This window comes from Chelonia mydas, chromosome 11 (assembly GCF_015237465.2).
Source record: "Chelonia mydas isolate rCheMyd1 chromosome 11, rCheMyd1.pri.v2, whole genome shotgun sequence".
Taxonomy (NCBI): domain Eukaryota; kingdom Metazoa; phylum Chordata; order Testudines; family Cheloniidae; genus Chelonia; species Chelonia mydas.
This window is the reverse complement of record NC_051251.2, coordinates 61,152,759-61,171,912: the sequence shown is the minus strand read 5'-3', so window position 1 is coordinate 61,171,912 and position 19,154 is coordinate 61,152,759. Positions and strand designations below refer to the sequence as shown.

The following is a 19,154-nucleotide window of genomic DNA, read 5'->3' as shown; positions in this document are numbered from 1 at the left end:
ACTCCTTCCTCTCCCCACCCAGTGCCTCTCGCCCGCCACGATCAGCTGTTCCGCGGAATGCAGGAGGCACTAGCAGGGAAGGGGAGGAACGGGGGAGGGGGAGGAACTGGGCAGGAAAGGAAGAGGCGGGGCAGCATCTTGGGGGAAGGGGTGGGTGGGACTAGGGCCTGGGTCGGCGTCTAGGGGGAAGGGGTGGAGTGCAGGTGGGGCCTGGGGCTGAGCGGGGTTGGGCACCCCCAGGGAAAGGAAAAAGCTGACACCTGTGTTGGCAAACAACTGGCACTCCAGAGTTACATCATACTTTTCGTTTTCAAAAACAGTTACTGTACCATAGGTGGTGCTTCTCCAAGCATCTTTTTGTGTAGTGCAGTCAGTGGTTTGTGAGAGTTTTTGCTTTGACACTCCGACTATACGGAAAGTCATAAAAGTCGTGTTCAGGTTTACGTGAATCTTTGATTGATCGGAAAGCTCCCCTCGGAAGTCAATCTCTCCCAAGTATGTAATTTCTGTTGTTTGAAATTGACGTTTGGTCTTATTCAATTGGTTATTAGCTCTGACAATTTACTGTACTCTCCTCATTCCTGATGCTCAATGACAGAATTGGCCCAAATTATTACATCATCAATTACATTTTTATGCCTGCCAGACCCTCTAGCAAATGGCTCATTGTAGGGTGAAATACTTCTTGAGCCAAACATACACCAACAAGCAGTCTTAGGAAGCAGTATCTGCCAAGTTCTGTTTTGAAAGTGCAGATCTTGGAGCTCTCAGTGTTCAAAAGATGATTTGCCAAAATCCCCTCGATACATCTAACTTGCTGAAGAATTTGGCTCCTGCCGTTTCAGACAACAGTTCACATCCTTGTGGGCAACTGGGAGTATTCTCTTTTTATGTTTCTGTTCAGCTCCTTAGGGTCTGAACACAGCCATTTTTTCTCTACAATTATTAAAGAGCGAATCCAACCTGTTGACTCTTCTTTTCTCCAAATGATAGTATTTGATGTCATGTTTTGCAACTCCTCTTCTAGCCTCCCTTTTAAGGTTGGTGAGCTTTTCATGTAGCATGAACCACAGGTCCTGCATCTTCTCTTAACCGTATCTTGTATATTACTGGGAGACGTCCATTTCCTGGGAATACAGCTTTATATAGCAATACTTGAATATCCAGTTCTATGTTTTCTTTCTGACTATGGTCTTGTTAAGAGGACGTATACTAAACATCTCTTGTGTGTAGGCAAAAGTCCGGTTGCTTGTCTCTGTGCATTATCACAAACTCTTGTTTTATGTTTTCCCTTTGTATTGAAGCATCAGTCTGTACTAGCTCACGAAAGCTTATGCTCAAATAAATTTGGTAGTCTCTAAGGTGCCACAAGTACTCCTTTTCTCCCAGCACTGGAATTGTTCCTCCATTGTAGTCTTTCATGGACACTTTTCAAAATCCCACGTTCTTGTGCTCCTTGCATCTCAATTTCATTTTCTGTTATCACATTTACTGGTGCCCCAGTGAAGTGAGCTGTAGCTCATGAAAACTTATGCTCAAATAAATTTGTTAGTCTCTAAGGTGCCACAAGTCCTCCTTTTCTTTTTGCAAATACAGACTAACACGGCTGCTACTCTGAAAAGTGTCTACCTTGTATCTCACATTAGCACCATTTGTGCACATTTTAATTAGCCAATCTTTTGAGTTTTCAGCCTCCTCCAATATTGTGCTTAAGAACAGCTTTCTCTCTTCACTTAAGGAATTCCTTTCTGCACCCAATACGTGCACTTTCTCTGCACATTTTAGCACAATGGTTGGGTTTATTACAGTTTCTACATATTTGCCTGAATGCTGGGCATTTCCTATACATATGCTGGTTGCCTCATCGCTGGCATTGCTTCTTGGTTTCCATGTGCCCGTCCTTGGCCAATTTATTTTTTGTGAACTTTCCCTTGCTGGTTAAGTTCTGGTACTCTCAGTTATGTGGTGTGTGTCTTTCTCTAGGCTTTGTTGTTGTTTGTTAAAATGCTTGGCATACACATATTGCTCTTTCTAGTGTCAAATCCATCTCCCTTAGTAACTGTTCATAGCCTTTGTTTTTGTTACACCCCAGAACAATGTGGTCTTTAAAGAGAGTCTTTTAATATTCCATATTCACAGGACTGACTTTTTAGTTTTAAGTCTGACAAACTCCTCTGTTGTTTCCCCTTCATTCTGTGGTCTCATCCTGGACATCTCTTTCATCAGTACATTTTTTCTACGAACAAAATGATCCTTAAACATTTTCATTTTTTCTGCAAAGCTTTTCTCTCCTTCCCCACCACCATCTGTATGGAACACAGTGTATACATCTAAGGCTTCTGTGCCTGCCACTGTTAAGAGCAGATCAATCTTTTGCTCATCCTCCAGTTTATTTGCCCCAGTGGCTTTCATACACAGCTCATACTGCTGTTTGAATTGTTTCAAGGCATATTCAGCTTTTCCACTGATTCTCATGGCTGGTGGAGGAGTCACTTGCAGCTGCACATGCTCTGTAATAGCCAGTTCAATGTTATCTCTCACTAGGTCTTCCAGCACGCTGTGCCCCATTCCTGGCACCACATTGTATCTCACTGCTGAGCAGAGTGGCATCAAGATACACTCTTTATTATGAACAGGAACTATGAACAGCAGAGAGGTAACGAACTCCTTACTGGTCTGTGTAGCTGCAACCTGCAACTGCTCCAACTTGGGCTGCCTAGTTTCTGCACCAGCAGGAAGTGTGCCAAGGAATCAAAGACTGCATGAAGAAGGTACAAGTGTGACATCTCTACACTCCCTGGAGGACTTACCCTACAGCACAGTGCCTAGGCACTAATGATGATGATGAAGAAACAGTCTGATTCAAATGCAGAGGGGTAGGGAATGGGATCTGGGAGGGGGAAAAGTAGAGGGTGGGATGACAGGCAGGAACTCAGTAGGGCAGTGTGTTAAAAAACAGGAGCAGATGGGGGACAGGAACAAGAGAAATGATAGAGGCAGAAGCTGGAGAAAGATAGGGTAGGAACCTGGGAGGAGGATAGGAACAAGAATAGGGCAAAGGGGATGCACAACAGAGGAGGGGAAAGAGGTAGGAAGGGCTGGGATGGAAGCAGAAGGGGACACAAGAAGATGACTCTGTAACCCCTTGAGAGCAATCCGTTACAGAATTTGGAATTGAACCCACTATTCTGGAATCTCTATACTCCTTTACTGTGTAGCAAACAGCTGTGAAGCCAACCGGCAAAGTGTATGTCTCCACCCCTGTCCACACAGAAGGTAACAGCCTTCTACTGCTACCAGTTGCTCCATTAGCTCAAGTGATAGAAGACTGTTCTATGGATATAACATTGCAGCTCTACAGATGACCCATGTGCGGGGGGGGGTGTGTGTGTGTGTCAATATAATTCCATATAAAGAAACGACGGTTATTTTTTAAATTTTAAGTTTTTTTTTTTTAAATGCAGTCACTTACGTAGAGAGAGAGCATTGTTCATGTTGCAAAGTCAAGCACTCAGAAGTTAGAAAATGCCAGAATTAAAGTTACTTGTACAACCTTAATTTGTCCCGTCCCCAAGCTTTTAACCCTGTCCCCTCATCTGCTCATGTTTCTATACCCCACCTTATGGAACTCCTGCCCATCACTCTACCCAACACCTCTTGCCCATCCCACCACCCCCCTCAGACAGTTTGTGTGCACATATTAAGATGCAGTCTTTCTTACATGATTCCATGTTATCCAGTACAATCTGGGTTGTGAGAGAAGACTCTTTAATCTTCAACAATTGCATGGGAAACACAAAGTTATTGGCAAAGTATGCAACTTTTTGTATAAGCATTCTATATTTTGCCAGCTTGTCCTACCGTGAAAGTCCCTCTGAGGAATTAATTTTAGCAATAACTAGGAACTTCCTGTTTTTTTTCCCAAGGAGAACACTTAGTCACTTTCATGCAGTGATTTAGGTTTGCTGTTCAAAAAGAAAAAAAGCCAGAACACTATTTATTTATCTAGTAAAGTCAGTCAAATGCTTCATTAAATAATTGAAATCGTTGCTAATATCCCTAAAATTAAAGCAAAAGTTCAATAGCTTGTGCTCATTTCATGGCCTAATATTATAAAATATTGTGTTACCTTCAAAAGATGTGGTGAAATACTAAAGATTAACTAGACTTCCCACTCACTAGAAATGAAAGTGAAATTTCATCTGTGAGCTCCCCATATTCTGTCATTTTAAAAGGTATCTTCATTTATTCAAAAGCTTATCAAGGCCCTTCTCGAACAGATTAATAGTTGAGCATTTAGTTGCCCTTTTCCTCGGGCTATAATCATTTTGTCTGAGATTTCATTGGCAACATTGGAACTTCCCACTCTAGGACTAAAATCTGCCAATGAAAGAATATCTGAATCCAGATGAACATTGATTAAATTTTTCATTATTGATGATGGTGCTATCAATTATTAAATTATTCCCTTATTAAAATGGGAATATTTAGTGAAGGTGTTTACTTTAAGAGAAGAGTTAGGTCTAACTCTCAGACAGTTTTACAGTTAACACCTTTTCCATTTCAGTTTTTATTTCCTTCATCTTTCTTTGTGAGGCTGTGACAATCATGCTAGTCAATCTACTTGTTAAGAGATGTAGGAACTGCCACAAATAGGCAGACCAATGACCCCTCTACTTTAGTATCCTTTCACAGAGAGTGGCCATTACCAGATGCTTTAAGATGCACAAAAACCCATAATGAACAATTATGGAATAGACTGCTCTTTGTGGAAGTTTTCCTTTTACCTGCTCCCCCCCAGCAATTTATGATTGGCTTATATGATGCAGCATGAGAATTTATATCCCTTGTACAAAATCCATCCTATGCAATAACTGTAGATATTCTTATTGTTCATGTAAATACCTATTTCTTTTCTGAGTAGCAGCCGTGTTAGTCTGTATTCGCAAAAAGAAAAGGAGTACTTGTGGCACCTTAGAGACTAACAAATTTATTTGAGCATAAGCTTTCGTGAGCTACAGCTCACTTCATCGGATGCAGCATCCGATGAAGTGAGCTGTAGCTCACGAAAGCTTATGCTCAAATAAATTTGTTAGTCTCTAAGGTGCCACAAGTACGCCTTTTCTTATTTCTTTTCTGATTCCTATTAAGATTTGGGTCACAAATAGTGAAGCAATGAGTTTCACAGGTTAAATCATTGTGTACTAAATATTAGCTATCATCAGTTTTAAATTTGTTGTGTTTTCATTTTATTGGATGTTCCCCTGTTCTGGTTGTATGATAAAGGGTAAATAGGAGCACCTGATTTACTTTCTGTAAACTGTTCATTATTTTATAACCCTTTACTTCTTAAGACACATACATATCTAAGATACATACATACATATTCCTAATTTTTAAAATCTCCTCTCCTATGGACATATTTCCTTTCTTCTGACAATTTTTGACCTTTCTCGGGTCCCTTTCTGTTGATGCCACAACCCTTTTGTGATAGACTGATCTGAACTTAACTGCAGTGTCCAAAAAGTGGGTGAACCCTTCTCTATTATCCTTTGTAGATCATCTTTACTCAGATTGTCATAGTCTATTATTAGATTTTTCTTACTGATGAATCGGTTCTCTTATATCCCTTGATAAATCTGTTTTGCTCCTAATACACTAAGTTTAAAAAACGTCTGTTAGTAGAGCTGTTTGAAATGGCATAAGCAGCATATGTGAAAAATCCTCTGAGTTATGAATGGCTGTTTGGTTTGACAATGTCCATGCTATTTATACAGTATTCATAAGCAGTTTTTTTCCCACAATGTTCTTTGGGTACTGGTTGTTCTTCTTATGAATACCTGAACTCACATGTAGACCAGGATATTTGTGTTCAAATAAGTGGGTTCTTCATTCATTATTCTTCCAGAAACAATACCCTGGGACTTAGGTGACCACTTAAACATCACAAACAGCAAATAATGAATGGTGTAGGTGAATCATTTGTGTAAAGTCATAGGTTGAAAACTGCTAGTCTAGATGATGCAGTGAATACGTATGAACAAAATACATTAATAAAATCAGGAATAGCTTATAAACAGGACCAATTCAAAATGAATAATTCTGACAGTGTTTATGTGCAATATTCCAAGATCTAAATTTAGCTTAGGCTATACAGATCTTTCTTTCTTTCCATGATGGCTCGAATAATTACCTCCTAGGCTAACTTCCAAAGTATCGGAGGTCATGTCTTTCTGATCTCAGTGATTTCTTTCCTTGGAGACCAACATTTATTCTGGACCATATGTTAGGTGGGCAATTTCCCTCTTACTGACCCTGGTCAAAGCGATTATCTTTAACAGGGAAATGGTGTCAGGTGTAGCTTTATTGTTTGCCTGATTCATTCTTTGACACCAATACCATTACTGACTCTGTTCTTCTTTGATATACAAGTAGATGACAAGTTTTTTTCCTGTTACTACCTTTCCATCTTTGTATGGGTCACACATTTCCATTCACATCCCATCTCTCTCTCTCCAACATGCAAACAAACCTACCCCTTAATCTCTTATGCTGGATGGGAACAGACCAGGTTCAAGCATGCTTCCCCTTGTCCAGCCACCTAAAAGACTGGTAAATAGATAAATAATGCAACTATTATGGGGAGAAGTGGCCATCCAGAAAAGTGGGGGGAAGAGGGTTGAAGAAAGAGGGGAAATAGGAAGAGGTATCAACCTGTATTGGCCATGTTAATAAAAAAAGCCCCTAAAACAGCCTGAACTTGTATTTATCATTAATTTTATATAGTGATTCCTCATAATAACAAAAATGATAACAACATGCTTAAGAGAGACTATTTAGAGCTATAATGTGGTTATGACCATTTTTGAGGAAAAACGGAAGGGAAAAGGGAATGGAATAATTATTAAATACAATATTGTATTAGATTATGAATGGTCAGGAATTAGATTTACTGAAACCCTGAATATGTATTACTACTTTCTGCTGCATGGTGTATGGTGAGGATGTTTTTTTTATAGCTGAACAGGCAAAAAAGAATTTTTACCAAAGGAGAGTGGATATCCTACCATTTACGCCTCTGGAAACTGGGACAATGTGAAGATTGTTAACAAAACCACTCCCAGCAGCTAGACTACTCAACTACAGAGCCATTGGGCAGAGAATAACCTGACCCAAACTTGACTTGCCATGACTGGACTTGGGCATATGACCTCGATCTTTTGCTTACATGCAAAGGAACTGATGGAATAGGTTGAATTTTGTATGACTGTGCTGCTGATACCCATGTGTGTGCTGATGTTAAACTAAAAATGTGTTTGGTCAACTGATTAATTTACACTAGTCAATAAGCAGACAATGTATTTCTATTCTTAACTTGATACAGCAGAGTTGAGGCTGGCATACAGAAAGGAAAACAGAATTACAGAAGCACCGTAGTTTTCAGTCAAGGAGAGTAAGGCAGGCTTACAACTGTACAGAATCTTAAGGTATTGGTATCAAGCTCATAAAACAGTGCCTTCAGGCTTCCCAAAAATCACACAGAGAAGTATTCAAACTATAGTAAAGTATACAAGAACAACAGACTTGGTCAACTTAAGGTCAGGGGGAGGATCTCCAAAGGCAAAAGTGGAGGTAGGCAACCAGTGAAAATCCTCCTCTAAATAAATTGATGTATAAAAGAAAAAAAGTGTAAGTTTCCCTCTTAACAAGCACTAGGTCACAAGAAAAAGTAGCTGTCATTAACAACAACCTGGTGCGCTAGGCACTTCAGAAAGCAGAAAGATAGTTATGATCCCTGTCCACAAGGGTCACATAAGATTATACAGTGACTCAGTTAATTCATGTTCACTTTTTTGCTAACAGTCTTAGTTTAACATGATTACATATATTTCTGGTAGGCGTCACAATGTATACAGTTGAAAAGGACTTTCTCTCTCTCTCAAACTTCCTGAAACATCAACTGCTCAGATGCTCAGAATGATTTGGAAAGGAGGGATTTCAAAGTCATTGCACTGTTTAGTTTGTGCTTTTCAAGCGAGTAGCTATCAGAGACTATTTCTGTAGAGAGACCTTAATGATGCTATGGCCCTTTCAACACTGGTTCATTTAGTAAGCATGGAAGACATTATGAAAGACTTGATAAAAGCAAGGAAAATGTGCTAAATTTCCTGCACTCACAAATAAGAGATAACATGCATCTTCTAGTTGGTTTATACTTCAAGCCAAGTATCCTAAATTAGAAGCAGAAATACCAAGTGCTGAATAATGTTACACCTGACAGATACATCTAAGAAAGAAAAATCAACACATCGGGGAATTTAACAAATTCTCTGATTGAAAAAGTTTGCTACAGACTTAGATTTACTGACATTTCAATCTACTTTACTGTATATGATGATTGCAAATTAGTTCATACTTGTAAGATCTACAATTTCAACCATGAATAATGGCGGTTTACATCTTGGAGGCCAGGAAAGGATGCTGTTCATTAGCTGAGGAGGAAATGCACAGACTAATGAAGTCACTAGATATAAGTCAGAAATGCAGGACGATACTATGTTGGGAACGAACACTGGTGTAGCCATTTTTGACAGTCTACCACTAACAGATACTGCAGTTGTGAGGCAATGTGTTAATATTTCAAGAAGAAAAACTGCCAGTCACTAAATATGAGTTTTTCTATACATCTCTGCAAAACGTTAATGAGCTTCACACAGTCACAGAAATAAGAGTATGAATTAAGAAGAAATTTAGTTTAAAGCAAATACATATTTAGTTTTGTGATGAACATTTTAGACAAAATACAAACTAAGTTAGTCTCATCACAAAATTTGATGCCACCTATTAGAATAATTAGCTTTCTTTATTTGATTGCACAGTTTAACCTCTGACACAACCTTTTACTTTATACCACAGCACTACAAGCGGCAAAATGTTTTCATAGGAATTTGAGTCTCTACCCCAAGATAACTTGTGTTTTTTTCCCATTTGGTGCAAATTTAGGGGCCTGCGTCAGTGTGACCCTAGGAATAAATTAAGCTACTTTACCGTCTTCAAAACAGGAGATTTCTCCTAAGGATGATTTATGTCTATTAAATGCTTTCTAGGATTTAGCTGTTACAACCTACGAGTGGAGAATGCATATGGGAAAGGCCGAACAGACTGGAAAATCTCCAGGTTTCAAAAAATATGATTCCGAGTTCAGGCTCTTTGTAAATTGATCAGTCCAAAACTGAAGAGAAGTAAGAATTCCAGTGTCCTGTTTACTTAAATTCTCCCCTCTCTCTGATAAAATCACAGATCTGTTCCATGCTACAGATAAGCAGAGAAGGTGATGCTTTCGATAAATCGATCTAGATTACAAAGGCACAGACATTTTAAAACAACCTTTTTGATCCCAAACCAAAGCTGCACAATAAATGAGGGGCCCAATGCTCACGAAACTTCACTTCTGTAAGTATGTGAGAACATGGGGCTATCTAGAATGTTAAATTTTACTTCTGAGCACAGCAGGATGCTTCTTCATAGACTGTAGGAGGAAGGATGCTACGGGGGAAAATAAGGCAAATCAGTTAGATGACACATTTCTTTGAGAGAGACTTCTTTTTACTGAGAAATATGAAAAAAGTGGACATTTATACAAAATGCCATTTACTTTGCTAGTTTCAGTTTCCCTGTCTTTAGGTGCAAATATTTTCATTTGAGCCTTTTCACTCAGCTTCTGTTCTTGCTTGATACTGCAGTGAAGTAATAACCTTGTTTTTATTATATCAGTCTGTTGCTAAGGAAATGACAGATATCTCAAATCCACAATAATGACTTGTCTCAGAAACAAATTCAGACCCTGATTCTGCAATGCATTATGCACAGGAGGACCCCTGCATCTGCTTCAACATGGCTCCGTGTGGGCACAGGGAACTACCCATGTGAAACACAATAAGGGCTGATAGGCTAAGGAAGAAATCGCTTGTTCAAACAATCATAGCTCTGATAATGAGCAAAATAGGCAGTTTTTCTTAAAAAAGAAAAGAAAAAAAAAGAAAAATACAAGGTACATGGATTTGTTTTAAGACAGGCATATTTTCCCCAGTGTGACATTTCCTTGTTCCTTTAAATTTAGGCTATCTATACATTGGGGAACACTGCCCCTTTTGCAATGACTTCAATGTGAAAAGCTTGCCCTAATTTTCTGTATTAGATGTGGATTAATGCCAAAGAAAGAAAGAAAGTGGAACATCTTTTCAAAATGTTAATCATGGTAGAGCACAGTAGGTCCACAAATGGGGATATTTCAGTGTAGAACAAGACAGAGATCTGGTGAGTGACACAAAGCACGGTTGCCCCAGGGACTGGAAATATGGAGCCTGATGTTATTTCATTAGAATCAAAGGTAAAAATCCCATTGACTTCAAGTCCATGGAAATTATATTTATAGCTTTGATTTGGTAAAGCACTCCAGCAAATGCTTAACTTTAGACACATATTTAAATCCATCTATATTTAGCCAAGTAATTAAGCATATGCTTTAAGTTAAGCCTATTCTTAAATTCCACTGACTTCAGTGGGATTTAAGCATGTATTTAAACTGTTTGTTGAATCAGGGCCAGAGTAACCACTTAACCATCTTAGGCTCCGATCTTGCAATCAGATTTTTTTAAAACATACCTTATAAAATATCTATATTGAAATTAAAAACAGAAAATAAAAAAAAATCTGATTATGAACTTCTAGCTTTTCAGTGTTTTCTAATTGAAGCTGTTTCTGAGTTATTTGCATGTGAATGCAAAAAAAATCCTTTTAAATCAGTCGTCTTATTTACAATTGGTTAAATTAAGAAGTGCCAAGCCAATTTTGTACAGTAAGTTTTAGTCTGGACACATTTTTAAAAACACACATACCGATATGGGGCTCTGCAGCTAAAAATTTTCAAGAATCATTTTGGGGATTAATCAAGGGTATTATAGCAACATGGGAAGATTATTATTATTATTATTATAAAAGAAAAGCCAGGGTTAGGAGAGGGAAGAAAAACTTTCCAATGTTACTGATGATTTAACCTGCAATTAAAAAAAAATCATTGCATAAAATAATCCCTTTTTCCCCCCTTCTTCTGCAGGAATTAGAAGACTAGCAGAAAACGAAATCTCTAACAAAATAAATGGGGGAAAGCCTTTGCTTATAAACTGTTTCTTATGTACACCTGCCCGCTCCTTGATCAGTGAATCCCACACACTGGAGATGTTTATGAGTTCATTTTATTGCAGCTCCCCCCTTCTCCTGTAACTGCCCAACAGCCACTCTCATTTAAGAAGCTCTAAATATTGTTGCCATGGGTGACACATGAACACGGAGCAAGGGAAAGCTTGGCTAATAAAAAGGCTTTCACAGCATTTCAGCCTTTGCTCAGAAGTAAAGTTAAAATTTATGGCTTTTAAAATACTGGATCTGGGAGAGGTCAGGTTAAATGGCTGCTAGTAATAAAAGGAATCAATATGCCACAGCATCTGAAGCAGCCAGCAAACTGAATAAACACTTAATCCAAATCCACTTGGACCTGAATTAAAAGAACATAAAATACTGTATTTACTTTGTTTGTCCTCCATCAGTCAATAGTTTGCATTGCTGGGTCCCCTCGAATTCCACACAGGAAAAAAAAAACAAAAATTTGTTGGCCAAGTGGCAATTAAACCCTATGTCAAGGCCCTGAGGAATTATGTGGGCATTAACCTTATCAGAAAACCACTTCTAGATTAGTAGACTACAAACACAAATGCACCTCTGTCTGTGAAGACCCTGCAACACTTATGCACAAAAGCTCCAGTGGACATTGAGATTTTCAGACTTAAGCGCTTACTCACAGTTGAACCTAGTACATTTCAGCCACCTACCCCCTTAACTGTAATCCCAGAGTGTAAACAAAATCACCGATAGCAATAATTAGTATGTCCAGTAGTACAGAAACCTTGACAAATTAATCTTCATTGCACTTTAAAACAAAACAGAATCAAAGAACATAACTGATTTCAACTCCCTTAATCCTAAATCTAAATTTGGCTCAATTTGTGGCTAGATTTTCAAGAGTAATCATGCAAACCCATTTTTCTGTACTTATCTACATGTGTTTATGAGGAAATGTGCTGGTTAAGTTTCAGCCTGGGAAATTATCACACTTTTTGCCAGAAGATGCCTTTAAATTCCCGACATAAAAGATGCTACATTTGAGGCCCATATACACAGGTTACTTCACAAAAACATTGATGCATTTGAAATTACAGTTTATAAGATTAAATAATTTTTTCTTGGAAAAGTGTTAAAAAAGCCAGTGTACCTAAACTAAAGCAAAAATACAGCTCTTAAACTGGCAAATACAGAATTTTATCAGACCTATTATTAATCAAGAAAAGGGGCTCTCTGGTACTTCTCTCTCTCAAAAAGTCCAAAAGATTTGGGAAAGGATTATGTAGGTTTTCAACAAAAGTGCCCTCATCAAAAGAAGGTCCTTTTTATCCCCTTCTGTGTTCTACAAAGATTATCTGAATTTTTAAAAAGTTTGATAAAAGCATTTTTATTATAGCTTTCTTAATACCTGGAAGCTACAGCTGAAGTTACATTAGGACTTTCTTTATAATTCCTTTTTTTTTTTTCTTTCTTTTTTTAAATGCTCGACAATTTCTTGAAATTATCCTGAAACTTTCCATGCATGGTCCCAGCCCAGAGATGAAGTCTTGTTGGTTTTTTTGTTTTGTTTTTGGTAGGGGTTTTTTTGGGGGGGGGCGGGGGGGGGGGAGGAAATCGGAGGAAAAATAAATAAAACTCCCTTCAACTATGTTTGAGTTACTGAGGAGTGGAAAAAGAACATTTTTCCAGAAGCGTAATACTCTTTCCCCGTTCACCAATAACCAGAAATGACTGAAGAAAGTCTTCCAAACTTTGCATGTAAATAGCCTGAGAACTAGATTCCTTTCTAGGATTTGGGGAGAAGGGAAATTTAATTTCCATGTCTGGTTTATTTCCTCTAACTTTATTTGGATCTGTGTAATTTTGGCAATAATCTTGCACCTATACAACATTTTCCACAGGCAAGAGAATATGCAGACATATTTCAGATTCATTGTTAGCAATACTTAGATGAGCAATTAATAAGCAATTATCTGTCCATCCGCCCACCCACAGCTATAAAGGGATACTCTCAAATGCTCCTCAACCGACAAATTTGATAAGATACAAGGGTAAACTCTGGAAGGCAAAAGGGGTGTGGGGGAAAAATAAGTCAATTAAGAAAAACTTTAGTACTGAGCAGACTGATCTAATACGTCCTTAAAATATGAAAAACATTTTGTGGCTTTTTCCATGAAAGTGAATTGTTATAAAAAAATGTCCAAATCAGGCAGAAAGTGGCCAAAAAAAAAAAGAAAAAGAAAAAAAGTTCTTCTAAGCAGCTACAACAGAAGGTCTTACAAAGTATTATACAATATGCAAAGACATGGACTAATATGACATTTGGCAGCCTTATTGGGATTAGCTGGCATCCACAACTTGCTTACAAACCAAGCCTCAGCTAAAAATAAAACAAAAATACCTCCTTAGCTACCTTATGTTGATTAAGGTTGAGGCTTAATGCTATGATGTATTACTTTGTGTTTTACATCTGTTTGGGTACATGGTACTATCCTTCTTAAAAGAGTTTTGTAGCTCCCCCATAGCCTGTATTATGTCATGATGTGTTCCTTCAATAAAAAAGTTATTTTTAAAAAGAAATTGGCAAGAGAGAATGAGAGACCAAATAAAGCTAGTTTCCTCAGATCTGTATTTTTGTAAAACCCACTCCACTCTGACACATTTACAAAATATGCTCTAACCCTAAATATCATCTTGAAAGGCTAAGCCTTCCTAAATCTCTTCTTGTTAGTCTCCTCTGTCTCCATTACCATTACAGCCTTTTCCCAATATTATTATTCAGAGGATTTTTATGTTTGCCTTTTAAAACCGTTAAATAAGCCTTACCATACTACTAATTACTTGTGTGTTTAAACAGCTGACAAATACATACACAGTTCTGTACTGCTAAGACTTGTTTTAACTGCAAATTATAACTATGTGGGTAGGACTGTTGCTCCAAAAGAGTGAATCTCCTTCTCCGTCCCCTCCCTTTTTGCATAGTTCACACCTATGTACATGGTTTAAATACAGCGGGCAAGACTACTACTTCAAGCAAACGAATGTCTTCATGGAATATATGTAGTCACTCACCATGATCTTCCACTGCACTTCACCTGTGCAAAGTTTAGAACATTTAGTTCTGTGTGTGTATGAGAGTGCTATGTTTCCATCCATCTGCACAGTTAAAGGCCCCAAATTTAGGAAAGCATCCTCATTTGGTAAAACGTGCTTAAATACTGAAAAGGAATGGACTGAACCAGGCACTTAAAGTGTTTTCCTGACTCAGGGAAAAAGTTTGCAGGTGACACTAATATTGGTGGGATGATTAATAACCTTGAGGACAGGTCACAGTTACAACTAATCCAGGGATGTGATAAATTCTCCTTCAGTTGAAATCGTTAATTAAGGTTGGATATCTTTCTGAAAGGTATGCTATAGTTTAGCCACAAGTTGTTGGGATGCAAAGATGGGGGAATCACTGGATGCAATTTTAAGGTCAGTGCAATACAGAAAGCAAATCTAAATGATCATAATGATCCCTTCTGGTCTTAAAAAAAAAAATCAGTTCACAGAAATGTTTGTTGCTCGCATTAAAGTGAGATGATTCATATGAAAGATAAATAGCAGAGAACACTGAAACGGTTGTTTAGTTCATGTACCTAAGGGTGGATGATGGCCGTTCTACAAATATTATCCTAATAGACCTTCATCCAGACCACCAGGGACCATATTTAGGGCTGGAGACCAAGGGCCAGATCCTCAGTTGGTGTAAATCATCAGATATCCACATCCTGCAATGAAGTGACACCAATTTACACCAGCTGAGAATCTTACCCTTGGTCTCTCTGCTTACATTTGGAATACAGGCACCAAATTTTGGTGTTACTTTTTGTCAGGAGACACCTGCCCAAAAGAAGTCAGACAGAGTAGAAAGCATTTCCCATTTCATATAAATTAGACCACAAAGGTCAGATGTTAACAACTATAGCCTGCGTTGAATTCATATGAGTAGAACCTGAGAGTTACGAACACCTCGGGAATGGCGGTTGTTCATAACTCTGAAATGTTCATAACTCTGAACAAATGTTATGGTTGTTCTTTCAAAAGTTTACAAATGAACACTGACTTAATACAGCTTTGAAAGTTTACTATGCAGAAGAAAAATGCTGCTTTTAACCGCCTGAATTTAAATGAAACAAGCACAGAAACAGTTTCCTTACCAAATCTTTTTTTTAACCTTTCCATTTATATTTTTAGTAGTTTATGTTTAACAGTACTGTACTGTATTTGCTCTCCTGCCCCGCTGCTGCCTGATTGCGTATCTCCAGTACCAAATCAGGTGTACGGTTGACTGTCAGTTAGTAAGTCTGGTATTCGTAACTCCGAGGTTCTACTATATATGTGAAAAGCTTTTCATTGCTTTAACAATCCACTAAGCCATCTATATTAGTTCCCCAGAAAAAATATTTTTAGTCAAGCTATGGTAATCCCCATAACCATGAAATCAAGGCTTTTCTTTTTCCAGTACCACAAAAATATTTTTACTGTTCTGTAAATTCTGTTTTCATTTATTCAAGAAATTCACACCATGAGGAAAGAAATAAGAGCATAAAGATTTTTAAAAACTGTGTAAAATTACCCCTTCTCAGATTATCAGTGGTTCATGAAATATTATTATCCTATACCTCAAAGTACATAACCATGTGCAACCATCATCTGTGAGGGCACTCCTGCAAACTACACTCCATGAGAGTAAGCTTGATTACTGCTTCCTCTACTCTCGTGAGGTCTAGCTATCTGACTTTGCCAAACTACTCATTTCTTTGAGTCTATTTGCAGCAAGTTCTTCTCTGCATATTCTTTTCTTCTTCTAGTTTTCATTTTCTTTTAGCTATAAAGATATTTCCAATATGTATAAAAACAACAGTCATTTTGAATTTTTTTTAAAATGTCTATTTTGGGGAAATATGTTTTTGATAAGAGCACCTTTTAAACAGTATATATGGGTTCCCTACTCTTCAGCTGATGTCCAGATGGCTTTTTTTGGCCTGATAACATCTTCCAACGTATTTTGGGTCACCCATTCTCAGTGCAAATGCCTATTTGTAGCCTCTTCAGTTTCCCTGCTGCCGTTCCCAGTGACCACCCTCTTGCTGAGCCTGAGGAAAAGTTGTGGACATGATCTCTCACCACAACACTTTTATGGCAACAAAGTTATTTTTCTAATACTGATGGCAGGAATTAAGGGAGGAAAAATATTTTTCTCCTATCTCTTTCTGTTCTGGTAATTTTCGGTGTTATATAAATTTCGGTGTAGATATAAAATTTTGAGATACAAGTGTGATATTTTAGTTTACAATGTCCTTTATAAGATCCTCAAGCATTCTCAGAAATAAATGCTCCCCCTTCCAGTAATCTCTCGTTGTTACATTCTGATTCCTTAGTGCTCGCATGACAGCACAACATTCTCTATCAGTTGGCTTCCAGGTCTGACCCTAACTGCTGCCCTCCCACTCACCCACCCTCTCTACACACACGCACACACAATGTGTGAGAAGGTGGTCAATATTTTGTTTTCTCTTCGTTCAATTTGTGACCCACGGCCTTATTTAGTGCACACTGTTCAAACCCTGTTTTCAAGACAGAATAATTTCCTCCTGAGCTTTTCTATGGTGCTCATCACTATAGTATCCCAGTGGCTTACAAACAATTAATTTATCTTCATAACACCCTTGAAATGAGAAGGTGATATTATCACTATTTTACAGGTGGGGAGCTGAGGCAGAGAGAGATAGATTAAGGCAGGGACTGGCAACCTTTGATACGCGGCCCGCCAGGATAAGCCCCTGGCAGGCCGGGCTGGTTTGTTTACCTGCCACGTCTGCAGGTTCGGCCGATCGCAGCTCCACTGGCCGCAGGGGGAAGTGGCGTCGGCTAAGGATGGAGATTCCACCACCTCCCTAGGTAACCTATTCCAGTGCTTCACCACCCTCCTAGTGAAATAGTGTTTCCTAATATCCAACCTAGACCTCCCCCACTGCAACTTGGGACCATTGCTTCTTGTTCTGTCATTTATCACCACTGAGAACAGCCTAGCTCCAGCCTCTTTGGAATCCCCCTTCAGATAGTTGAAGGCTGCTATCAAATCCCCCCTCTCTCTTTTCTTCTGCAGACTAAATAACCCCAGTTCCCTCAGCCTCTCCTCGTAAGTCATGTGCCCCAGCCCCCTAATAATTTTCTTTGACCTCCGCTGGATTCTCTGTAGTGGGGGAACCAAAACTGGACGCAATACTCCAGGTGTGGCCTCACCAGTGCTGAATAGGGGGGAATAATCACTTCCCTCGATCTGCTGGCAATGCTCCTACGAATACAGCCCAATATGCCATTGGCCTTCTTGGCAACAAGGGCACACTGCAGACTCATATCCAGCTTCTTGTCCACTGTCCTTTTCTGCAGGTCCTTTTCTGCAGAACTGCTGCTTAGCCAGCCGGTCCCCAGCCTGTAGCAGTGCATGGGATTCTTCCTTCCTAAGTGCAGGACTCTGCGCTTGTCCTTGTTGAACCTCATCAGATTTCTTTTGGCCCAATCCTTCAATTTGTGCAGGTCACTCTGGACCCTATCCCAATCCTCCAGTGTATCTACCTCTTCCCCAAGTTTAGTGTCATCTGCAAACTTGCTGAGGGTGCAATTAACCCCATCATCCAGATAATTGATAAAGATGTTGAACAAAACCAGCCCCAGGACTGATCCCCTGTGGTACTCCGATTGATACTGGCTGACAGCTAGACATTGAGACGTTGATCACTACCCGTTGAGCTCGACAATCTAGCCAGCTTTCTATCCACCTTATAGTCCATTCATCCACTCCATACTACTTTAACTTGCTGGCAAGACTACTGTGGGAGACCATATCAAAAGCTTTGCTAAAGTCAAGATATATCACATCCACTGCTTTCTCCATATCTTCAAGCTCCTCAACATGTTCCTTTCCCCTGATAAAGCCTTTCCTTTCCAAACTCTTAACAGGCCTTTGCTAAAATATTTTCTGCTTTGTTTATCTGAATTATCTCCATCATCACTTTTATTTACAACCTAAAAGTACAAACTTTCACTTCTTGTGGTAATATGCTGCCTCTTGGATGCATCAATTTTATTTCTAAATGTTAGAAGAGTCTGAAATACACATTAGATATCATTACTTGTGTTACTAGCTCTTTAATAGAGTCTTAAGACTAAATAATGACAATATCGCTAACATACCAGAGATTATAGCTTCTGCTTCCACTAAAGTTAACACCTCCCTCATAACCATTAAGAACAACGTACATTAGCATTTTGAACAATTGCAAAGATATTAAACAGCTCTGCTACACTTCTTTTCCAATGTCAGAACATCTTATTGTACCTTTTGTTACTGTGACTACTGCTACAATTTAAATTGCACTTTAAGTTGACCAAATGTGGAGGAAAATAGCTTCTCTAGAGCGTTCCATGATGAGCTTAATCAAACCTTTTGTAACCCATACAATTATATCAACTCTTTTATTTTATGCCTTTGTCTCTTCTGTAAGTATCTGAAGACTGAATACCTGAACCTGTATTCCATTATTTGGCGTGCATCCTATTTTTCTTTCTTTACCTGCAATCTCTCTCTATAGACCAATAAAATATATCATTTGCACTAGAAATAAGAGGATTTTTTTTTGCTAATCTATAGAAGTCATTCTGTTCTAATTCTTTGGAAAGGTAAAGAATAGCAACCTGGACTATGATTGGGGACTAACTCATGATCAATTACTTCAATATTTATAAAGTTTCCAAAACTTTACGATGGCATGGCTAACTACTATTAATCAATAGCTTTTTCTCCTTATGCTTAACAAATTATTATTATGAACTACTGTGATTGTTTTGAATGAATGTGGTGAACACGAATTTCGTATGGCTTGGTATGTCTCCATTTGCTAGAGGATTATGGGAGAAGGATTCTCTTA

The 19,154-nt window shown here is 38.5% G+C and overlaps 1 protein-coding gene across 4 annotated transcripts in view; it reads right to left on the bottom strand.

The window, feature by feature from the left end:
• PARD3B (par-3 family cell polarity regulator beta) overlaps positions 1 to 19,154 on the bottom strand; it is a 616,262-nt gene that overhangs the window by 193,409 nt on the left and 403,699 nt on the right. The window lies entirely within an intron of this gene.